This window comes from Schistocerca americana, chromosome 7 (assembly GCF_021461395.2).
Source record: "Schistocerca americana isolate TAMUIC-IGC-003095 chromosome 7, iqSchAmer2.1, whole genome shotgun sequence".
NCBI lineage: Eukaryota > Metazoa > Arthropoda > Insecta > Orthoptera > Acrididae > Schistocerca > Schistocerca americana.
In genome coordinates, this window is record NC_060125.1 from 230615082 (window position 1) to 230639413 (window position 24332).

General features: G+C 43.7%; 1 protein-coding gene across 1 annotated transcript in view; it reads right to left on the reverse strand.

The window, feature by feature from the left end:
- Nucleotides 1-24332, reverse strand: part of LOC124622854 (G1/S-specific cyclin-D2-like) — a 184365-nt gene that overhangs the window by 48463 nt on the left and 111570 nt on the right. The window lies entirely within an intron of this gene.

Sequence of the window (24332 nt, forward strand, 5' to 3'; positions counted from 1 at the left end):
TCTGAATCGTCTGAAATTTTGTAATCCTACCAGTTTGCAGATTAAAACTATGCGAAATACTGTCAATGAAGCTACTATCCTCATAGATCCAACAGCAGGAGAGTTCTCTCGCAACCGGTATGATAATGATTCAAACCGATCTAACCATTTATTTTAAACGACTTCGATTCCCAATCAATGTTCCATTTGCAATAACAACAAATAAGGCTCAAGATCAGCGAGCAGGGGGAAGGGGGGATAAGGAGAGAGAGGGGGGGGGGAGGAAGAGAAAAAAAAAGAGAGAGGGCGAAGGAGATGGACAAAGAGAGGAGGACGAAGAAGGTAGAGAGAGAGAGAGAGAGAGAGAGAGAGAGAGAGAGAGAGAGAACACAAAAAATCTCCGCCTGTGACACTAGGCACCACTGCCTTGCCGCAGTTTTTGCTGTTGCTGTGACGTCACCAGGCGCTCTTGTACGCACTAGAGATGGGCAAACTCGTTCATCCTTGGGAACTAGTTCACTGGTGATCGCTCTTTTTTTTGGGAACCATTCATTTTTACTTGTTCACCGTTCATTTGTGATTGGTATATGGTTCTTATCAAAAATTGAAAATTAGTAGCATAGGTGACTGAAAATGGATGGCGCCAAGAGGGAGCACTTGGTTCCCCCTGGAGTACAGAGTTTTTATTCATAACAGAATTCTCACACACATGTAACTTTCAGTGATTCTAAAAAACCTCTCGTTTAGCCAACTGAAGCGTTATGTGGCTGTCGCAGTGGAATAATATAAGGTGGCGCCCACGAATAACCTTCCTCGCCAATTACGCACGATTTGTTGACCGCTACGTGCAGAATAGATAAACATGTAATAACTAGGCAGTGAAGAAACAACAAATAAGCTAATGCAAACAACAACTTCGAAACAATAGATGACGATTTATGGGCGACAATGAGCAGTCCAGTGCCGATTTTTCGTGCGCCAACCTGTACCACTGAAATAATATTGTAGAAAGTGTTATATTCTCTTTACAAAATGTGACACCAGACACTCGATTATGGAGAGCAGGATTCCATAACAATGAACATGCTCTTTTACCTCGCATAAAAAAGACGGAAAATGGCCTCTCGTGTGTGCCGTGCTGACGTCCTTTCTATGTGTAATAACAAAATTATCTTGCCTTTTTACAAGTAATTCTTCTGTTGTTTATCGAAATAGTGAAGTAAGCTGATATGCCACTTTGTTACCTGAAAAGATGTATGTATTTCATACCACGTAATTTTTATGTAATTTACGTAATTATAAAATACATTTTAATTACCGTTCGTGGACGCTGAATAGAATACAAAAAGAACCAGAAGTTCAGAGTTCAAAGAAGTTTTGAAACAGAAGTAGAATTAGTGTGCGCAACGAACGAAACGAACAACACCACGATACTGAACTATGAGCAGTCGGCAGTGGAACTGCAACAGGTGGCGAAGAAGGACGAGTCCGGCCGAACGGGACCGAGGCTGGAACGAGACCGGTCGACGTGCCGTTGCGGGACCGAGACCGACGTTTCCCGTTCCTGGGAACTGTACAAAGCCGCGACCGAAGTTAACTATGAACGACCGTTCCTTAGATTTCGTTCCTAGCTCCTTCCGTTCATCTCGATGAACCGTTCATTTGGACCCGTCAGTTCGCGAACGACCTATCTAATGTACACATGCCGGCTCGCCGCAGTCCCTGCGATCCGGCTAACCCGCCAACCACTGACGTTGCACAGATACTCCGCAGCCCCTGACGTCCCAAAACGACACACAACTTTACACGCATCGATAAGGAAGCTTCAATGACCTGCCAAATGCAGACACTGCGTAAACGGCATCTGGACCACAACGTCTGACGTACTTACGTTAACACAGTTAACATAGGTTTTGACGGCATTATTCACTAATGACGTGCTTTTAAGTGCTCAGCGGAACTTTCGGTTTTATGCACGTCAGACCCAGTAGTTTTCTTGGCTGGAGCCCAGACAGCGAGTACACATAGCAGAAATACTGGCAGCAGTTGAAGACATCGCTTAGGTCCGAAGTCGAACTATTGCGCATACCATGGAAACCACTACGTTTAACATCCAGAGAAGCACACCACAAATGTTTTTCTGGTCAGCGGCCCCGAAGAGAGGAGTTTACTTTCGAACAAGGCTAGCAAGGAGTCTACACCATCTAATCAATATAAGTGTCCGGAAACACCCCAAAAGTGGATGAGAAATGTTGAACATGTGACGTCACCAGATGACGTACTTTGCCGCACATGCAGCGGTTGAGCCTATCAGTCTGTGGCACTTGATCATCCCTACCGAAGTATTCCCGTCGGTGTAACTCTGTGTCCACGTGCTGGACTTGAGCGCGCCGGGCCCGCGGTTAGAGTCTTGCATCTGGCAGCCAGCAATTTTTTCATTTCATTAGACAAGCGTTTACACTGAGGTAAGATTTATTATTTTACTCACCGGCCCCGCGGTCTCCGCTGGTTTATTACAAAGTACAACCTACCTACATCTACATCTACATCTATACTCCGCGAGCCACCTTACGGTGTGTGGCGGAGGGTACTTATTGTACCACTATCTGATCCCCCCTTCCCTGTTCCATTCACGAATTGTGCGTGGGAAGAACGACTGCTTGTAAGTCTCCGTATTTGCTCTAATTTCTCGGATCTTTTCGTTGTGATCATTACGCGAGATATATGTGGGCGGTAGTAATATGTTGCCCATCTCTTCCCGGAATGTGCTCTCTCGTAATTTCGATAATAAACCTCTCCGTATTGCGTAACGCCTTTCTTGAAGTGTCCGCCACTGGAGCTTGTTCAGCATCTCCGTAACGCTCTCGCGCTGACTAAATGTCCCCATGACGAATCGCGCTGCTTTTCGCTGGATCATGTCTATCTCTTCTATTAATCCAACCTGGTAAGGGTCCCATACTGATGAGCAATACTCAAGAATCGGACGAACAAGCGTTTTGTAAGCTACTTCTTTCGTCGATGAGTCACATTTTCTTAGCATTGCGCCATAAGGAAATGAGTATTAGCTTGGCTCTGAGCACTATGGGACGTAACATCCGAGGTCATCAGTCCCCTAGAACTTACAACTACTTAAACCTAACTAACTTATGGACATCACAGACATCCATGCCCGAGGCAGGATTCGAACCTGCGACCGTAGCGGTCGCGTGGTTCCAGACTGAAGCGCCTATAACCACTCGGCCACCCCGAGTATTAGCTTCCGAACTGTTTCATTACCAGTAAATGAGCTATGTTTTGTTCAATAAATAATGTTTGTAAACAAAAAAAGGGGCAAAAGGGAAGAAACACAAAATAAGGACAGCTATAATTTGGTTACAGAAAGGACAAGAACTGTGAAACTTCTACGTTTACAACAGATCACATTTACAAAAGGTGTTCGAAATTTGCACCGTTTGCTCACATGCATCCCTCTATCGTCCCTTCAGACCGAAGCCCAACAGCTGCAAGGGCGCAGAGGTACGTAATCTGATGTCATATGTTCAACATTTCTCATCCGTTTTTTGAAGTATTTCTCGACATTTCTGACCCCATATGTCTTACAGAAAATTAATTCTCTCGGCACCATCTACGTCACCTCAGGAGTTTTTAAATGTTAATAACAATCATCCTACATATATTCTTAGATTGTTAATATATTTGAAACAAAATGGCATATTGTTGCAATTTTGCGCGCTAGCGTATTCCATTGTTTTCTTAATACGCCTCTGCCCTGGTTTTCCAGCAGATGACAGTAAAGCAATGAATGAATTAAGACTGTCAATTGAGTAATGCAAGGCCATACTGAGGTGGTACCGGAACTGCGAAAACACGACAAAGGTACAACGGCAATGGGGTAATGTGTACGGAACTTAGCCACCAAGAGGTACAACAATTTATCGTATTCGGGATAAATCTGACGCCGGCGGTACTGATCAGGATGTGAATAAGGAAAGGTCTGGCCGACCAAAAACATCAAGTCCAGCTTCCAGCGCTGCTGTGTGTCTTAACATTTTACTAGGTCACCTCAAAAATCTGTGAAACAGGGTGCACTTGAAAGCGAGGTGTGGCCGAGCGGTTCTAGGCGCTTCAGTCTGCAACCGCGCGACCGCTACGTCGCAGGTTCGAATCCTGCCTTGGGCGTGTGTGATGTCCTTAGGTTAGTTAGGTTTAAGTAGTTGTAAGTTGGGACTGATGACCTGAGCAGTTGAGTCCCATAGTGTTCAGAGCCATTTGAACCAAAGCGAGGTAAGCCGATCAGGCATACGACGAATCCTTAAGTCTGCAAAGTGGAAAGCGTACACTCCAAGATCGCTCCACGCTATGAACGAGGATGAACTGGATCGAAGGCTGGAGTACTGCGAGTGGTTTGCAGGCAGGCTTCGCGAGGATGAATGGTTCGCGGGAGTGGGTATGTGCTCTGACGAGGCGCAATTCAAACCGAGCAACTGCGTGTACTGGGCTTCTGAAAATCCTCGCGTTCACGTGGACAAACATGTTAATTTAGAGGGTGCTAATTTGTGGTGTGGTCTGTCATCGCGCAGTTTGATTATTCCACTCTTCGTTGAAGGTACCGTAACTGGTGCGGTATACCTTCATACGCCGCCAACAGAGATTTTACCTGCAATCCGAGAGATGTTTGGAAATGAAAGATTTTTACCTACCACAAGATGGCTCTTCGCCTCACTACCACAGAGATGTCAGAGCCTACTTGGATGACAATCTACCTCGACGATGGATTGGTCGAAGAGGAGCTGTTGAGTACCCACCGCGGTTTCCACACCTTACACTTCTCGATTTCTACCGGTAGGGGACCTCCGAAAATGAAGTTTATCTACAGAAGCGAGCTACACTGAACGAGCTACATGAAACCATGGAGGTGTCCTGTGCGGCTATCACCACTACGACAACGTCGCGTCTACAGCGGGAATAAAATGTCTCAGAACAGACGGTGTATGTTAGGTAGACATCACATTAAATCAGGTAATATAGCACAGATGACATCAATAAGAAAAAACTGCCTGATGAGTAACAAGGGAACGTTACGGACTCTGATTTCTTTTTTCATAATTACGGGATTTTACGGTCAGCGCCAGCACATCAGTTCTCAAGCAAACGCCCAAAGACCGCCGTTGAAAATCTGAAGAATCTGGAGCGCTGAGAGTACGAAACATTCCGATTATTTTAACAGATCGTGATATTTGAGGTCGTAGCGCATTAATCTTGTATTCGTGAGGTCGCTAGTTCGATTCTCATTGGTAGCAAGTTACTTTATTTTTGAAACTTTCTGGCACACTAAAACTGTGTGCTGGACCGAGACTCGAAATCTGGACCTTCGTCATACACGGGCGATTGCTTCACCAACTATCCAAGCGTGACTCAAGATCCGTCTTCATAGCTTTAATTCCACCAATATCTAAAGCTGTGGGGCAGGATAGCGAGTCGTGCTTGGGTATCTCAATTGGTACAACAATTGGCCGCGTAAGGCAAAAGTCCCGAGTTCGATCCTCGATCCCGGACACAATTTTAAATCTGCAAGGACCTTTCATATCAGCGCAAACGCCTTTGCAGAGTGAAAAATTCGTTCTGGACATACAGTATTTTTATTTAAATTTCATATTTACCAATTCTTCCAGCTTTTGGAATCCTTATTAAGTAGGGCTGCCAACAGATACGGAACGATTTCAGAGTCGCACTGGCAGGACCGCAAAAGATCGGTGAACAGGGAGTGCTCGGAAATCTTAAATTGGCATCATAACGATATTATCCTCACGAAACCCTGTTGGGTAATTCACGGAACCTGTAAGCGAGGAACACTGTCCGACATACCTCATGCAGGAATCGTGAGAATAAGGCGATGAGATTAGGGTGCGTACAGAGGTTTAAAGCCATTAATCCGTCTCCCCCCCCCTTTCTCACCCAACACGCAAAAACTCAATTATACTGGTAAAAACTTATCCTCTGTCATTAGCTGAATAATGGCCTTGTGGAGTATGTAAGTAGGCTAGCAAATCCGGCAATGCTTTGGAATTGCTAAACATTTAAGGGAATTGGACACATGTCGTCAGCTGAGGTATCCCCACGAGTTATGTCAGGTAATGCTATGAACCAGTTTTCTGCACTACGTACCAGTATGTGAAAGGGAAACGTATAACTGAGCATGCGAAAAACACTCTGACCTTTGCGAGATTCCCTAGTTCGAGTCCCAGTCCAGCACACACATTTAATCAGCCAAAAAGTTTCGTATCAGCGGCCCTCCGCTACAGAAAGAAAAATTCATTCTGGAAACAATTACAAAGAATTTTAATGTCCAGCCTTGAGTATTTTTTGTTGTTATTGAAAACTAAATATTTCTTGGGAATCAAAAATGGCTCTGAGCACTATGGGACTTAACATCTGAGGTCAGCAGTCCCCTAGAACTTGTTGTTGTTGTTGTGGTCTTCAGTCCTGAGACTGGTTTGATGCAGCCCTCCATGCTACTCTATCCTGTGCAAGCTTTTTCATCTCCCAGTACCTACTGCAACCTACATCCTTCTGAATCTGCTTAGTGTATTCATCTCTTGGTCTCCCTCTACGAATTTTACCCTCCACGCTGCCCTCCAATACTAAATTGGTGATCCCTTGATGCCTCAGAACATGTCCTACCAACCGATCCCTTCTTCTGGTCAAGTTGTGCCACAAACTTCTCTTCTCCCCAATCCTATTCAATACTTCCTCATTAGTTATGTGATCTACCCATCTAATCTTCAGCATTCTTCTGTAGCACCACATTTCGAAAGCTTCTATTCTCTTCTTGTTCAAACTATTTATCGTCCATGTTTCACTTCCATACATGGCTACACTCCATACGAATACTTTCAGAAATGAATTCCTGACACTTAAATCAATACTGGATGTTAACAAATTTCTCTTCTTCAGAAACGCTTTCCTTGCCATTGCCAGCCTACATTTTATATCCTCTCTACTTCGACCATCATCAGTTATTTTGCTCCCCAAATAGCAAAACTCCTTTACTACTTTAAGTGCCTCATTTCCTAATCTAATTCCCTCAGCATCACCCGACTTAATTAGACTACATTCCATTATCCTTGTTTTGCTTTTGTTGATGTTCATCTTATATCCTCCTTTCAAGACACTGTCCATTCCATTCAACTGCTCTTCCAAGTCCTTTGCTGTCTCTGACAGAATTACAATGTCATCGGCGAACCTCAAAGTTTTTATTTCTTCTCCATGAATTTTAATACCTACTCCGAATTTTTCTTTTGTTTCCTTTACTGCTTGCTCAATATACAGATTGAACAACATCGGGGAGAGGCTACAACCCTGTCTTACTCCCTTCCCAACCACTGCTTCCCTTTCGTGCCCCTCGACTCTTATAACTGCCATCTGGTTTCTGTACAAATTGTAAATAGCCTTTCGCTCCCTGTATTTTACCCCTGCCACCTTTAGAATTTGAAAGAGAGTATTCCAGTCAACATTGTCAAAAGCTTTCTCTAAGTCTACAAATGCTAGAAATGTAGGTTTGCCTTTCCTTAATCTTTCTTCTAAGATAAGTCGTAAGGTCAGTATTGCCTCACGTGTTCCAGTGTTTCTACGGAATCCAAACTGATCTTCCCCGAGGTTGGCTTCTACTAGTTTTTCCATTCGTCTGTAAAGAATTCGTGTTAATATTTTGCAGCTGTGACTTATTAAGCTGATAGTTCGGTAATTTTCACATCTGTCAACACCTGCTTTCTTTGGGATTGGAATTATTATATTCTTCTTGAAGTCTGAGGGTATTTTGCCTGTTTCATACATCTTGCTCACCAGATGGTAGAGTTTTGTCAGGACTGGCTCTCCCACGGCCGTCAGTAGTTCCAATGGAATATTGTCTACTCCGGGGGCCTTGTTTCGACTCAGGTCTTTCAGTGCTCTGTCAAACTCTTCACGCAGTATCATATCTCCCATTTCATCTTCATCTGCATCCTCTTCCATTTCCATAATATTGTCCTCAAGTACATCGCCCTTGTATAGACCCTCTATATACTCCTTCCACCTTTCTGCTTTCCCTTCTTTGCTTAGAACTGGGTTTCCATCTGAGCTCTTGATATTCATACACGTCGTTCTCTTATCTCCAAAGGTCTCTTTAATTTTCCTGTAGGCGGTATCTATCTTACCCCTAGTGAGATAGGCCTCTACATCCTTACATTTGTCCTCTAGCCATCCCTGCTTAGCCATTTTGCACTTCCTGTCGATCTCATTTTTGAGACGTTTGTATTCCTTTTTGCCTGTTTCACTTACTGCATTTTTATATTTTCTCCTTTCATCAATTAAATTCAATATTTCTTCTGTTACCCAAGGATTTCCACTAGCCCTCGTCTTTTTACCTACTTGATCCTCTGCTGCCTTCACTACTTCATCCCTCAAAGCTACCCATTCTTCTTCTACTGTATTTATTTCCCCCATTCCTGTCAATTGCTCCCTTATGCTCTCCCTGAATCTCTGTACAACCTCTGGTTCTTTTAGTTTATCCAGGTCCCATCTCCTTAAATTCCCACCTTTTTGCAGTTTCTTCAGTTTTAATCTACAGGTCATAACCAATAGATTGTGGTCAGAGTCCACATCTGCCGCTGTAAATGTCTTACAATTTAAAACCTGGTTCCTAAATCTCTGTCTTACCATTATATAATCTATCTGATACCTTTTAGTATCTCCAGGGTTCTTCCATGTATACAACCTTCTTTCATGATTCTTAAACCAAGTGTTAGTTATGATTATGTTGTGCTCTGTGCAAAATTCGACCAGGCGGCTTCCTCTTTCATTTCTGTCCCCCAATCCATATTCACCTACTATGTTTCCTTCTCTCCCTTTTCCTACACTCGAATTCCAGTCACCCATGACTATTAAATTTTCGTCTCCCTTCACAATCTGAATAATTTCTTTTATTTCATCATACATTTCTTCAATTTCTTCGTCATCTGCAGAGCTAGTTGGCATATAAACTTGTACTACTGTAGTAGGCGTGGGCTTCGTATCTATCTTGGCCACAATAATGCGTTCACTATGCTGTTTGTAGTAGCTTATTCGCATTCCTATTTTCCTATTCCCTAGAACTTAGAACTACTTACTAGAACTTAGAACTACTTAATCCTAACTAACCTAAGAGCATCACACACATCTATGCCCGAGGCATGATTGGAACCTGCGACGGTAGCGGTCGCGCGGTTCCAGACTGAAGCGCCTAAAACCGCTCGGCGACACCGGCCGCCTCTTGGGATTCGAAGTCGCTTGAAATGAACGAGTAAATCTGTTAGAATTACTGGTATAAGGGGTATGACAACGGCCTCCTCAGCTACTGAACCTGTGAGTATAGAAGCTTCAATGAGATTACTTCTCACACTTTCAATCTGCAAACGGGTACCCTAACGAAGTTTCGGAGGATTGAAATTGCCTAACAGTATTACAGGAACTCCGACTATAAGCCTGAAATTGTGTGGCGGAAAGCCAGCTGGATATAGTGGATTTGTAATTTGTGTACACAGGATTGCATTCTCTGGTGACTACAGTGTCGATTGAATGGTATTCCTTACGTTCTATTACTTCACCAAAATGATACTGTCTACTTCAATACATTACAAAAATTCTGACGATTCAGGTTGCATCATTAGCCAATAATCCTTGCTTACGTGCTTGCTGCTAAATGGTTGACTGTGCCTCTCTATTGAGGTAGTCTGAAGAGAAGGAGCGCCCTAACGTTTATTATGAGTATCGTGTGAAGAGTTGAAGTAATTCTGTCAAGAACTTTTCGAGATTTAAGACAACGATTCCGCTTTATATAGGGTGCCCCAGGAGGAATGATCAATATTTAGGGATGTGACAGAAATGATCATTCGTGGCAAAAAAGTCATGGGCTCTAAAATGAATACCCGAAGAGCTATGGGTATTACATATTTGATACTTAGAAACAAGTCTCTTCTACTGCAAGCTATATGCTTTCCATATTTTGAGGTGGTACGCAGTATGGAGCAAACGTGGTCTTTAAATTGCATACCTGACGATCTATCGGGACTTTTTCATCTTCGCTACTACGAAAAATTTCTTCTACTGAACAAGTGCTCATAGCTCAGAAGGTACGCATTTTAGAGCCCAAGTTTTCTAGACTTTATTGCTTCGAATGACCGCGCCTGTCATATCCCTGAATATCGACCATTCCCCTGTAGGTTAGTATAGATGTAGTATGGATATTCCCCACAACGCATTGACTCCTTCCCTTCTGACCCACACATACACAAGCACTTTCGTTCGTGTAACATAGTAGTCCATCCCAGTACTCACATGGTGAACTGTTTTAGTCTTATATTATAAAAAAACTTAACTTTTCTTGTGACCTTTTTATGTCGGTCTGGATATTTATTTGTCTGTAAATTAAGATATCCACATACTGAAGAAAGCGCCACAGCAGACATGCTAGACTGCTAGCGGTCTAAATGTTACAGTCGGGAAAGAGAAACTTGATAGGTACATACAAGGTATAGAAGCAAGGACAATGCCAAAAGATCTTTTAAAATAATAAATAGCGGCTAATGCGCCAGAATGTAAAAATCGTGCCTAGTTTTTATTGTACTAAAATGAGTCTAAAATCCGTAAAGCATCAGAAAGTACTTGGCAAGAGTGCAGATACGCTCTTAATAAGCTCCATTTGAACTTAAATACATTAGGCCACAATTCATTTCACATGTTTAAGAATTTTCAATGATACGATTACGGCTCGGTTAATATGAACTGTATTCGAGTACATTACATTGCACTGACATTTTATTGTTGTATGTTAATCTTAGAAGGAGGAATATTTGTTTAATCACATTTCGTTTTCGTACTGGAAAAATGATTCCCCCATTTACTGACTGGGAACTATGAAATTAACAGCATTAAAAATAGCAATTTCTCAGTTGATATGTGGTTCCTCTGTTACTACATGGAAGCTTTTCTGAACGAACTACGACGAAATAGTTCATGACTGTGCAAACCCCTTTTTGCGCGACGCTGAAGACCTTTGTCAAAGAAAGAGGGCATTAGGGTTACGTTCGGTTGCGTGACAGTTTGTATGTGATGTTTTACGTCAGAGAAAGGATGATGATTATGGATATTTGGCTTGTGGGGCGCTCAACCGCGATCGAACCCGGGACAGAGAAAGGAACCTGTGTCTAGTGGGGGTATTATATTTTAGTTTCTTATCTATAAATTCACGTTTACGTTCAGTTTTAATTTAAGATCTCCACAGAGCCATATTCTGAAATAGTGTTGATCCTGCAGCCACTATGAACCAAGACAGAAAGTAAGTTAAGACATTAGCTCCCAGTGAGCATTGATTTATATCAAAGGAGCAAGCCATTTGTCCCGGCTCGGGATTCGAATGGTTCAAAAATAGCTCTGAGCACTATGCGACTTAACTTCTGGGGTCATCAGTCCCCTAGAACTTAGAACTACTTAAGCCTAACTAACCTAAGGACATCACACACGTCCATGCCCGAGGCAGGATTCGAACCTGCGACCGTAGCAGCAGCGCGGTTTCGGGATTCGAATCCGGGTCTCCCGCTTACCTGGGAGATGCACTAGCCACTGCGTCATCCGCACACAGTGGCCATTGCAGTTGCAGCTCCTGTTATACCCAAATTCTTAACTTATCCACAGACTAATGATGTTCTCCTTTCCCGTTCTCTTCATTAATCGAGGCATTTCGCCTATTCCCGTAACAGCTCGAGCGTAGAGTACATCCGGACATCAGTAGTATGTGGATTAAGTGGTGAATTTAGGTCTGGCGGGAGGCGTACTAGAGTAGTTTATGCAGTTGCAATGATCACTACGTCTGGATGGCGCAGCAATTAGCGCATGTACGTAGTAAGCAGAAGACTGATCCCAATTCTGGTCCGGCACCAAATTTTAACTTTCCCTATTGATTTAAATCAATGCCCACTGGCAGCTAATGTTACTAATTCCTTAGTGTCTTAATGCTTTGTTTCTCTTCTAGACAGTGCCAAAAGGCTGCTCCTACGTAGTGACAACACACGCAGGTCGATCCACCTGATGATGGAAGTTCAAATCTTTGAAACGCGGTTGTGGAAATAAACAGTGACAGTAAAATTGCTGTTTATTTCGATACTTTCAGTCCGTTCGCAGCCTGCCTTGCAGGACCACGTCCAGCGCCAACCTGCCCGCGCCAGCCTTGAACTGCAAGTCGCGACTCGCGTGGTCCAGAAGCCCCGCATGCTGCGCAATGCGGGCAGCCGCCGCCTGCCCACCTGCCGCCCCCAGCTGTGTGGCGAGCTCAACCCCCTCCCCTCCACCTTTCCTTTCTCTGGCCGCAGCTGCCTCCGCATACGTCACAGGCCGCTCTCAATGCACGTATTGTCGCGGGCCTCGCTGCGCCGCATTTGACGCTGCAGCCGACACGCTTCCCACACCAGGCATCCGCTCTCCTGCCCTTGGCGTCCATTCCTATTCATTAGCCTGCGTCACAGGGTTGCACTCGGCACCCCCTTACGTTTTATCCTTCCGCTGCTCACGTAATCAATGTCGCCACATCCGCCGCGGGGCTTATATATCCACTGTTTAAAAGTCCATAACTGGCAAACTAATCGACGGAGTTGTCTCATTTTTGGTAGTCTAATAGTTTGTAGTTCCGGCAATCGCCACACAAGCGTTGTATTGCGTTGTTTTGTTTTGTCTGATGACAGTCGCCAGATAATCAGTGTTTTGTTCTTATAAGGTAACCTCCCCATCGCACCCCCCTCAGATTTAGTTATAAGTTGGCACAGTGGATAGGCCTTGAAAAACTGAACACAATCAATCGAGAAAAAAAGGGAGAAGTTGTGTGGAACTATGAAAAAAATAAGCAAAATATACAAACTGAGTAGTTCATGCTCAAGATAGGCAACATCCAGGATAGTATGAGCTCAAGAGCGCTGTGGTCCTGTGGTTAGCGTGAGCAGCTGCGGAACGAGAGGTCTTTGGTTCTAGTCTTCCCTCGAGTGAAAAGTTTACTTTCTTTATTTTCGCAAAGTTACGATCTGTCCGTTCGTTCATTGACGTCTCTGTTCACTGTAATAAGTTTAGTATCTGTGTTTTGCGACCGCACCGCAAAACCGTGCGATTAGTAGACGAAAGGACGTGCCTCTCCAATGGGAACCGAAAACATTTGATCGCAAGGTCATAGGTCAACCGATTCCTCCACAGGAAAACACGTCTGATATATTCTATACGACACTGGTGACGGCATGTGCGTCGCATGACAGGAATATTCTGTCGACCCACCTAACTTGTACACTTGGCGACTGGGTAAAAAGATTTTTCTATCTTGCCCGATTTAGGTTTTCTTGTGCATGTGATAATCACTCCCAAAAAAGTGATGAAAACATAAGAGTTTGTCACATAAACTGCAACAAATGAATGCAACAGTTTCACAGTCGCACAGTTTTCCCTGTGCTGTGTCAAAACATGTTTTTAACGTTTTCAAATTTTTCAGTGTGTAGACCGTCAAATCCTGCATATGTCTAAGCAAATCTGAACATGTCCTGGAATTTTACAGAGCGAAGTTGATTATGTGTGAGTGCCTGAACTTTGATAATTGTCTGAAAATAAGAAATTAGACTTTTCACTCGAGGGAAGACTTGAACCAAGGACCTCTCGTTCCGCAACTGCTCCACTAACCACGGGACCACGGCACGCTTAAGCTCACCCTACCCTGATGTTGCCTATTTTGCACATGGACTACTCAGTTTGTATATTTTGCTTATTTTTTTCATAGTTCCACACAACTTCTTCCTGTTTTCTCGATTGATCTGTGTTCAGTTTTCCAAGGCCTATCCACTGTGCCAACTTATAACTAAATCTGAGAGGGGGGGGGGGTTCGATGGGGAGGTTTCCTTGTTGCACTTCGTTACTCGAGTAAACATGGCTGGCGCAAGGCTTACATTCGATGAAAGGAAGTCAGTTTTGAAGTGGTATTTTAACTACGAAACATTAATGAGGTTCAACGGCAATGGCAAAATGAGTATCAAACAGAGCCACCGACACGTTTAACGATTCGTCGCATTTGAATGCCGATGGCTGTGTTAAAGATGTACGCAAACAACGATCTGGACTACCTATAACACTAGCAAGTCCACCTAACTCCAGTCGTTTACTACAACAATTCACTTGTTCACCACAGAAGCCTGTGAGACAGTGTGCCCGTGAAACTGGAGTGAGTCGCTCAAGTGTTTGGCGAATTTTGAAGACAGCGTAATGAACGAGGGCGACCCAGATCGTAGAATGAAGTACTGCGAGTGGTTTACTAACATGGTGCTCAACGATGAAGAGTTCTCAGAGATGACTGTGGCCTGATAAGGCACAGTTCAAACACAATGGCACAGTAAATCGCCACAATTGCATCTACTGGGCTGCCAAAAATCGCGAACGTCCATGTGGACAAAGCCGTGAATTTGCCAGGAGTAAATGTGTGGTGTGGGTTGGTTGTCTTACCGGGGCTTGATTGGGCCATTCTTCATTGACGGCACAGTTACCGGTGAGGTGTACCTTCAGAAGCTTCAGACGTCCATTTTACCTGCCATCCGTGACTTGTATGGAGACGGAAGAGTTTACTTTCAACAAGATGGTGCCCCAGCCCACTGCCAAAATCGTGTTAGGGCGTATCTCGACGAAAATCTACCAGGAAGATGAATAGGTCATAGAGGTGCTGTGGAATATCCACCACGCTCCCCAGACCTAACTCCTCTGGACTTTTACCTGTGGGAACACTAAAGGACGTCGTTTATCGACAAAAGCCACGCACATTGGGTGAACTTCGAGAATCCATCGTACATTCATGTGCAAATATCCAAATGAACACGTTGAAGTCAGTAGTTCGTGCTTCAGTTCGGGGGCATTGTTTGTGTGTGGATGTTAATGGTGACCATTTCGAACACCTACAGTGATATCTTTAAGTTGGACTTTAAGCTACACTTTCACCAAAAATGAGACAACTCCGTCAATTAGTTTGCAAGTTATGGACTTTGGAATAGTGGATACATTTTCTTGGATATATATATTACAACATTTACAACAAGAACAGATACAAAACGTACAGAACACAATAATGTGTAGAGTCTCTTGTTGTTGATGTTGTATATTAATCACCTGGGAGACAATATTAATAGTAATGTCAGAATTTTTGCAGAGCATGCAGTTACCTATTGTGTTATTCTATCCAAAAAAAGGCGACACACACAAAATTTCGGAGTGCTGCAAAGACAAGCAGTTTGTGTTAAGTATTCAGAAATGTAAAAGTGCGCTGTTCACAAAACGCAGAATGTTAGTACCTTATGACTACAATAATCAGTCACATTTGGAACCGGTCACCTCATGTTAAAACCTGAATGTGCCAAATATGAATGGTGCTGCTGTTGTTGTTGTTGTTGTTGTCGTCGTCGTCGTCGTCGTCGTCGTCTTCAGTCCGAAGAGTTGGATCAGCTCTCCAAGATATTCCATTCTGTGCAAGCCTCTTCATCTCTGATTAACAACTGCAACCCACATTCTTCAGAATCTGCTTACTGTATTCATCTCTGTGTCTCCCTCTATGATTTTTATCCTCCACGCTTCCCTCCAGTGCTAAACTGTTGATCCCTTGATATCTCGGAATGTGTCTTATCAACCGATCCCTTCTTCTAGTCAAATTGCACCAGAAATTTCTCCCCAATGCTATTCAGTACCTCCTATTAGTTACGTGATCTACCCATCTAATCTTCAGCAGTCTTCTGTAACACCACACCTCAATAGCTCCTATTCTCTTCTTGTTTAAAACGTTCATCGTCCATGTTTCATTTCCACACATGCCTATACTCCACACAAATACCTTCAGAAATACTTCCTAACACTTAAAGTTATATTCGATGTTAACAAAGTTCTCTTCTTCAGAAACGCTTTTTCTTGTCTTTGCCAGTGTACATTTTAGGCTATGTCCTCTCTACTCCGCCCATCATTAATTATTTTGCCGCCCCAAATAGCAAAACTAATCTACTACTTTTAAGACTCTCTTTTCCTAATCTAATTCCCTCAGAACAACCTGGTTTAATTCGACTATATTCCATTATCCTTGTTTGCTTTTGTTGGTGTTCATCTTATTACTTCCTTTCATGACATTTTCCGTTCCGTTTAACTGCTCTTTCAAGTCTTTTACGGTCTCTGACAGAATTACAATGTCATCCACAAACCACAAAGTTTATATTTCTTCTTCTTGAACTTCAATACCTTCTCAAAATTTTCCTTGCTCAATGTACAGATTGAATAGCGTCTGAGATAATCTCACTCTCTGCTCAATCTGTGCTCCTTTTCATGCACCTTGACTCTTATAACTGTCGTCTAGTTTCTGTACACGTTGTAAATAGCCTTTTGCTCCCTGTACTTTAGCCCTGCTACTTTCGGAATTTCAAAGAGTGTGTCCAGTCAGCATTGTTTAAAGCTTTCTGTGGTCTACAAATGCTATAATCGTAAGTTTGCCTTTTCTTAACCTATCTTCTAAGGCAAGTCATAGGGTCAGTATTGCCTCGCATGTTCCTGCATTTCTCCAGAACCCAAACCGATCTTCCCCGAGGTGGGCATCTACCAGTTTTTCCATTCACCTATAAGAAATTAGTTTAAATACTTTGGGAATCATGAATATGAAACGGAAATATCACATAGCTTAGTGCGACCCATCCTGGTACACTGCTCTAGTATGTGGAACCCGTACCAAATACGACTAACGCTGAATATTGAACGTGTACTGAAATAGACAGCACGAATGATCACAGGTTTGTCTGGGCGTAGGGGGAGTGTCACAGAGATACTGAAGAAACTGAACCCCTTGAAGATTGAAAAAAAATTTATAAAGCCTACTTACAAAGCTTCAAAAACTGCCTTTAAATAATATCTCCACGGTTATATCATACGTATCGCTCCCGTAGAGATCTGGAGGACAAGGGTAATTACAGTGCGCTAAGATGCATTTAAACTGCACTCTTCCCACGCTCCATAAGTGAATGAAACGGGAAAATGCCCTAATAACTGTTACAGTGGGGCGTAACCTCTGCCACGCACTTCAAAGTGGTTTGCAGAATATAAATATAGATGTCGCTATTTCCCACAGAGATTACGACTGATTAGTCGACTGCCGTTTCAGTCGGGGATGATAATGCCAACTTTTTGTTCGAATCTATGCCTACTGATTTTATTATATTGGAATAAATGCACAAAAAAAAATCAGATAGTACTTGTTTGCATTTTTGAAAAGGTAAGTAGTCGCAAACAATCAATTTTATTAATAATAATGGTCGCATACCTCTACCGGCTGTTTCAGGCCGGCATACGTATTACCTATCGAGCAAGGTGGCGCAGTGGTTAGCACACTGGACTGGCATTTGGAGGACGACGGTTCAAATCCGCGTCCGGCCAGCCTCATTTAGGTTTTCCGTGATTTTGCTAAACGTTTGAGGCAAATGCCGGGATGGTTCATTTGAAAGGGCATGGCCGATTTCCTTCCTCATCCTTCCCTAAACCGATGACCTTGCTGTTTTCTCCCCTCCCCCAAATCAACCGACCGACCAACCAACCAACCAACCAACCGTCACAGTATCTCTCCTCCATTAGTCATCACACACGTTTTTGATGTGACACCCGGCCTTTGAGGCCTTCTAATACACCACACTAAAAGCGAAAATGACTGCTACAAAAGCAAGTCGCGGTGTGGGCTACTATTTAGCGATCCTAGGTTGTAATGCCGAGGTCTCGGGTTTCCGGGCAACTACTGCAAACTTTTCCTACCCTGGAAAGGTCTGGAAGGAAGTCCACCCGGTAATGTGAGGCCTCCTGAAAAGCCACCTTAATTCAAAAGTAGCAAAATTGATGAGCGAGTCAGCGAAGAAAAGTTAGATCAAAATGCTTGCACCAGGCAAGGTGACCATTTCGTTTGTTCATTAACATCAAAAGCAACAGCGGTTATTTTTTCAGGTTAGCAAGTGAGATTTGCTTATTACGACTGAGAACCAGATTATTTGGAAAACTTCACACCAGTTCTACAGCTTCTATATCACTAAGCAACTACAGGTATACAGGAATTTACAAGTAATCCCGCTTACAGGTTGCCTACCCATCGGCTTATAGGGGCAATAGAAATTTGATATTTATTCGCATAATTACTGACCGAATTTAAAAACTTCAAATTCGGTCATATGCTACTCATAATCTACTCTACTGACGTTGCCCAAGTGCCTGCACTTTATTCCACCAGTATTTGTGAATGAGAGTGCTTAGGGACTTCCAACGAACTTTACACATAATATCAAACCTTTACGAAATGATTTCTCGCTGACATCGGCCACAAAATTATGAGAGGAAGAAAGTTTATCGCTTATTGCATTTCCGCTGTTCATGCAATAGAACTTCAACATCTAACATGACGTTCTAATGTATTACTTCTTTACTAGTCACTCTACTCGCGGCCGGCCGATGTGGCCGAGCGGTCCTATGCGCCTCAGTCTGGAACCGCGCGACCGCTACGGTCGCAGGTTCGAATCCTACCTCGAACATGGATGTGTGTGATGTCCTTAGGTTGGTTAGGTTTAAGTAGCTATAAGTTCTAGGGGACTGATGACCTCAGATGTTACGTCTTATAGTGCTCAGAGCCATTTTTTGAACTCTACTCGCAAAACATTTTGCAAGTCGTATGCATGTATACCACTGAACGCACTTGCAACATTGTATCATTGTGAAAGACACAGTTCACCAGGTATGACGTCGAACACTGAGATGCGTGAGAAAAGTAACTTTTGTTTAAAACTGAATGCAAATTACCAACACTGAATTCATACAGTGTTTCGTAATAAAGGCAGTTTGTGACTTCCGACAAACGTTAAGGACAATTTTAAAACTTTCCTAAACTTTCTCACATGTTAACATCAACTATCTAACACGTTAACACATTTGTAAATTATTCAAAAGTAGAAGGCTATTTTACACATGGGAGTTCGATTTCTTAAGGAGGCGGCGGTTTAGGTCTAATTGGTATAGCGGTGGCAGGTAGGAACCCTTTTTGTTGCAAAATTTGTCAGTGTAATGAAGGGGAGAAAGTTAGCGCTCCTTAATCAGTGCCATGAGTTCGGCTTTCCATCTCTCTGCTTGTTTTTATTTTTTGTGCGTTTCTACATTACAGTCCTGTTATAGTCAGGTGAGAAATAATCACGAAACGAAACACTGAATTCACAACGATGAAACAGCACTAGTTTGACAATACTCGTTGGGCACTGTTACTCCCAACATTTACTCACAGTGTGTAAAAAATAAATGACTTATTCCGGCACCTTTTAAAAATCGAATCCCAAAGATGAACAGTTTCTCAGAGTTTCTTTGCTAGTCTCAGTGTCCAGTTTCGTGATCGCTTATCACGCTCGCATTGCGAAGTAACAAGGCGCGCTACTTTGAATTGAAACACGGCTGTACCTTGTCACGCGACATTCGTTCATACTACGGCCGCGTTACCATTTCGTCCTGCCGAGTATTATGGGCGGGCATTCTGCAGAAACATGTACGAGGGAGTGTGAGTGCCACACTAAATTAGCAAGATTCAGTGTTTTATTTTTTTTGGGTCCACCAAACAACTGACAGTACCACAATGCGCGTTTACATATATACCTTACCACTCCGTGCGGTTCTGGGCGCTACAGTCTAGAACCGAGCGACCGCTACGGTCGCAGTTTCGAATCGTGCCTCGGGCATGGATGTGTGTGATGTCCTTAGGTTAGTTAGGTTTAATTAGTTCTAAGTTCTAGGCGACTGATGACCTCAGAAGTTAAGTCGCATAGTGCTCAGAGCCATTTGAACCATTTGAACCTTGCCACTCCCAGATTCACAATTATCCTGCACTTTTGTTTTCCTAAAATTCCTTCTGAAGGAGTTGATTTCCTTGGTGTGGAGAATAATAACAAAGTGTTAACAACCGTGGCTTTTTCGTTTCACCACCCTGTTTGGCATTCAGTTAGAATTGCGGCTTTTTCCCCGAATCACTTCAAGTGAACACCAGGATAGTTGCTCTAAAAGGCTTGTTTATGGACAGAGTAGTTGCACAATTCCATGCAACTTCCGAAAGACTACCAGGCAAATGGTTCAAATGGCCCTGAGCACTATGGGACTTAACTTCTGAGGTTATCAGTCCCCTAGAACTTAGAACTACTTAAACCTAACTAACCTAAGGACACCACACGCATCCATGCCCGAGGCAGGATACGAACCTGCGACCGTAGCGGTCGCGCGGTTCGAGGCTGTAGCGCCTAGAACCGCTCGGCCACACCGGCTGGCAGCGAGGTAACAGTTATTAAAGAAACTTGACTGGATGCACCGGGAAGAAGGAGCTTCAGATGCCAGTCTGGCCTTTTACAGTCTGCGTGATTTCCCACACTCAACGAAGGCAAATGCTCTGCCTATTTGAACAAGGCCACTGTTGTACTCTTTTTACACAGTGGTCCCTACTATGGCAGCTAACAGTCTCCAACATGCGCAATGTCGACAAAACAAACTTGCTTGCTTCCTGAGGAAGTATTTCTTTCAACTGCGCCTCGCTAATTAGGATGTGCTGTCTCTGGCGCCTTTCTAGTTCCTTTTTCACATTTTAGATAGCGTTGACGTTCGCAGAATAAGGTGTCCGTAAAGTATTTAGGTCGTGGTGCACAGATTGTAAATTTCTGCGGTGTCATTTTGCATTCACGTGCGCACATATACAGTGCCTCAAATTTGGTATTCACGACACGCTCTTGGCAATGTGGAACTCGGAATACCGAATTCCGTAGCGATTTCCAAAATGGAATACCCTATACGTCTAGCTCCAACTACACCCCGCGTTCGAAGTCTGTTAGTTCCCGTCGTGCGGTCATAAACTCGTCGGGGACCTTTTTCTATGAATCACCTGACATGGGAACCTCCCCATCGCACCCCCCTCAGATTTAGTTATAAGTTGGCACAGTGGATAGGCCTTGGAAAACTGAACACAGATCAATCGAGAAAACAGGAAGAAGTTGTGTGGAACTATGACAAAAATAAGCAAAATATACAAACTGAGTAGTCCATGCGCAAGATAGGTAACATCAAGGAGAGCGTCAGCTTAGGAGAGCCGTGGTCCCGTGGTTAGCGTGAGCAGCTGCCGAACGAGAGGTCCTTGGTTCAAGTCTTTCCTCGAGTAAAAAGTTTAATTTTTTTATTTTCAGACAATTGTTATCTGTCCGTCCGTCCTATGCGAGGTAACTGCGCCGTAGTATGGGGACGCTACACCTAAACAAACATCGAAACACACGACGTCAGTCGACTACAGCGCACGGAAGAGACAGTATTCCTGCTAACGAGGCTCCCTGGCTGGCAGTTGACTGTTCGCTACTTTGGACGAGAGTGCATTAAATACGTGAGATGTATTCCGTGGGCAATATGAATCCAGCAAATGTTTTCGGTTCCCATTGGAGAGGCACGTCGTTTCGTCTACTAATCGCACGGTTTTGCGGTGCGGTCGCAAAACACAGACACTAAACTTATTACAGTTAACAGAGACGTCAATGAACGAACGGACAGATCATAACTTTGCAAAAATAAAGGAAGTAAACTTTTCACTCGAGGGAAGACTTGAACCAAGGACCTCTCGCTCCGCAGTTGCTCACGCTAACCACGGGACCACGGCGCTACTGACATAATCCTTGATGTTGCCCATCTTGCGCATGGACTACTCAGTTTGTATATTTTGCTTATTTTTTTCGTAGTTCCACACAACTTCTTCCTGTTTTCTCGATTGATCTGTGTTCAGTTTTTCAAGGCCTATCCACTGTGCCAACTTATAACTAAATCTGAGGGCGGTGCGATGGGGAGGTTCCCTTGTGAGTACAGCCAGCCGGTGTGGCTGAGCGGTTCTAGGCGCTACAGTCCGGAACCACGCGGCTGCTACGGTCGCAGATTCGAATCCTGCCTCGGGCATGGATGTGTGTGATGTCCTTAGGTTAGTTAGGTTTAAGTAGTTCTAAGTCCAGGGGACTGATGACCTCAGATTTTAAGTCCCATAGTGCTTAGATCCATTTGAACCATCTTGAACCTGAGTACAAAACAACAGGTCCCAGATTGCACTGCCTCTTTATATCTTGGGTACTCGATACTACCGACATCTGTGATGTGCATATCGCTATCTAGTGATTTTATCGTCTCAGTGCATTGGTGTGGATAAGATTTTTCAACATTTCTTCTTGAACAGTTCCCGCCTGCGTTTACCAACGTCCATATGGAAATCGTACTCTCTGTTTATAATAAAATTACAAAAGTACTGATAAAACCTCATTTTATCGTGTTGATGAAATCGGAGCATCTGATTTGCAGGCAACATTCGCGCAAAGCAATCGACGCTCGAAAAGGCGAAGTTTGATGAGGCTAGCAAAATGGATTCAATGTAACACTTTAACACGAGAGCGTAAATCGTTTTTCAAATATCGACTATCCTGTGCTGTACATTTTCTGGCGTGTAAACGGAAAGACATTGTTCTCCCCTAAAGCTCGCCGCCAGCTGCCCAAACAATCCTGTTGGACCAGTTTAAAGGGGAAGCTCGTCAGCCCGGGAGAGGAAGTTTAAAGGTCCAGCTGCGCAGGTAGCGGAGTTTAAAGGTCCTGCTCAGGTAGCGGCGTTTAAAGGTCCCGAGGCGGAGGCAGAAAAAAGTTTAAAGCCACAATGCGGGCGATCTAAGGCGCGCTTCGAGGCGGCTGCGCCACACCCAGCCGGGCCCTACCCGCGCTGCGCTCTGCTATCTGCTGAACAAATAACTGCACCCCTCTGACAACACGGCAGCCGCCACGCGCCACGAGGCAGCTAATGGCGACGCCGACGGGCATAAAAGGCGCGTAGCCACGGTGCACTGACCTCGCCCGCTGTTAAAGCTTGCCGATCGACGTCCTTCGATTATTCAGTAGGCGCGCCTGGCACAAGTCCTGTCAGGCATGCCTAGCTGAGTTCAGTGAAATCTTTAAAGTCACCACACTGCAAATCTCTTAAGACATGAGCTTTCTTTACAGAATGAACCACCGAAGTAACAATGAGTTTCAAGACGACAATTCGGCCTTTACGTCTGACATTTCACAGAATAATCGTTTTATTCTCCTAATTTGTGTCTATATAAAAAAAAAACATAACTTACAAGGAGACGGCACGACCGTGGCGTCAGGGATTTGTCCGAAATTTTGTGTGGTGAAAGAGGACCCCTAACACCTCACGTGGTTAAAATATTAGGACGCACTACACGGAAAATCCCGGGAAAAATCGACCCAAAGTTTCTTACATGCCTTATGAGTATAAAATGTTAAGGCCATTGCCGAGCCGCCGTCTGGCCTAGATGGTTAGGGCTCGGACTCATACGACAGAGGTCTCGCGTTCGATTCCTCCTGTTTCATTTTGTTTTGTTATTCCACCAATTATTCAAAAAGTTTCTCAAACCTACATTATTTTTAATACATTATTTTAGCTCAAGAACGTAAAGTTTTTAATTCCCTGAAAAATATTCGTGCTCATTGTTCTATTTCGTTTTATGAGGTTTCAGGGTTTAAAGGGGCTTTGTGAGGGTCCCCTTGGGATTATAACGGTCATCAACGCATAGGATTGTGCGCGAGCAGTGAGAAGTAAACGGCAGTTTGTTTTTAGATTTCGTCGTGAAGAGACGTGCCTGTTTCAAATTTCAACGTGTTATTCCGATCCTGAGTCGCGACAAAGCTCCGGGAGTAGACAACATTCCACTAGAACTACTGACGGCCTTGGGAGAGCCAGTCCCGACAAAACTCTACCATCTGGTGAGCAAGATGTATGAGACAGGCGAAATACCCTCACACTTCAAGAAGAATATAATAACTCCAATCCCAAGGCAAGCAGGTGTTGACATACGTGAAAATTACCGAACTATCAGTTTAATAAATCACGGCTGCAAAATACTACCACAGATTCTTTACAGACGAATGGAAAAACTAGTAGAAACCGACCTCGGGGAAGATCAGTTTGGATTCCGTAGAAATATTGGAACACGTGAGGCAATACTGACCCTACGACTTATCTTAGGAGCTAGCATTTGTAGACTTAGAGAAAGCTTTTGACAATGTTGACTGGAATACTCTCTTTCAAATTCTGAAGGTGCCAGGGGTAAAATACAGGGAGCGAAAAGCTATTTACAATTTGTACAGAAACCAGGTGGCAGTTATAAGAGTTGAGGGGTATAAAAGAGAAGCAGTGGTTGGGAAGGGAATGAGACAGGTTGTAGCCTCTCCCCGAT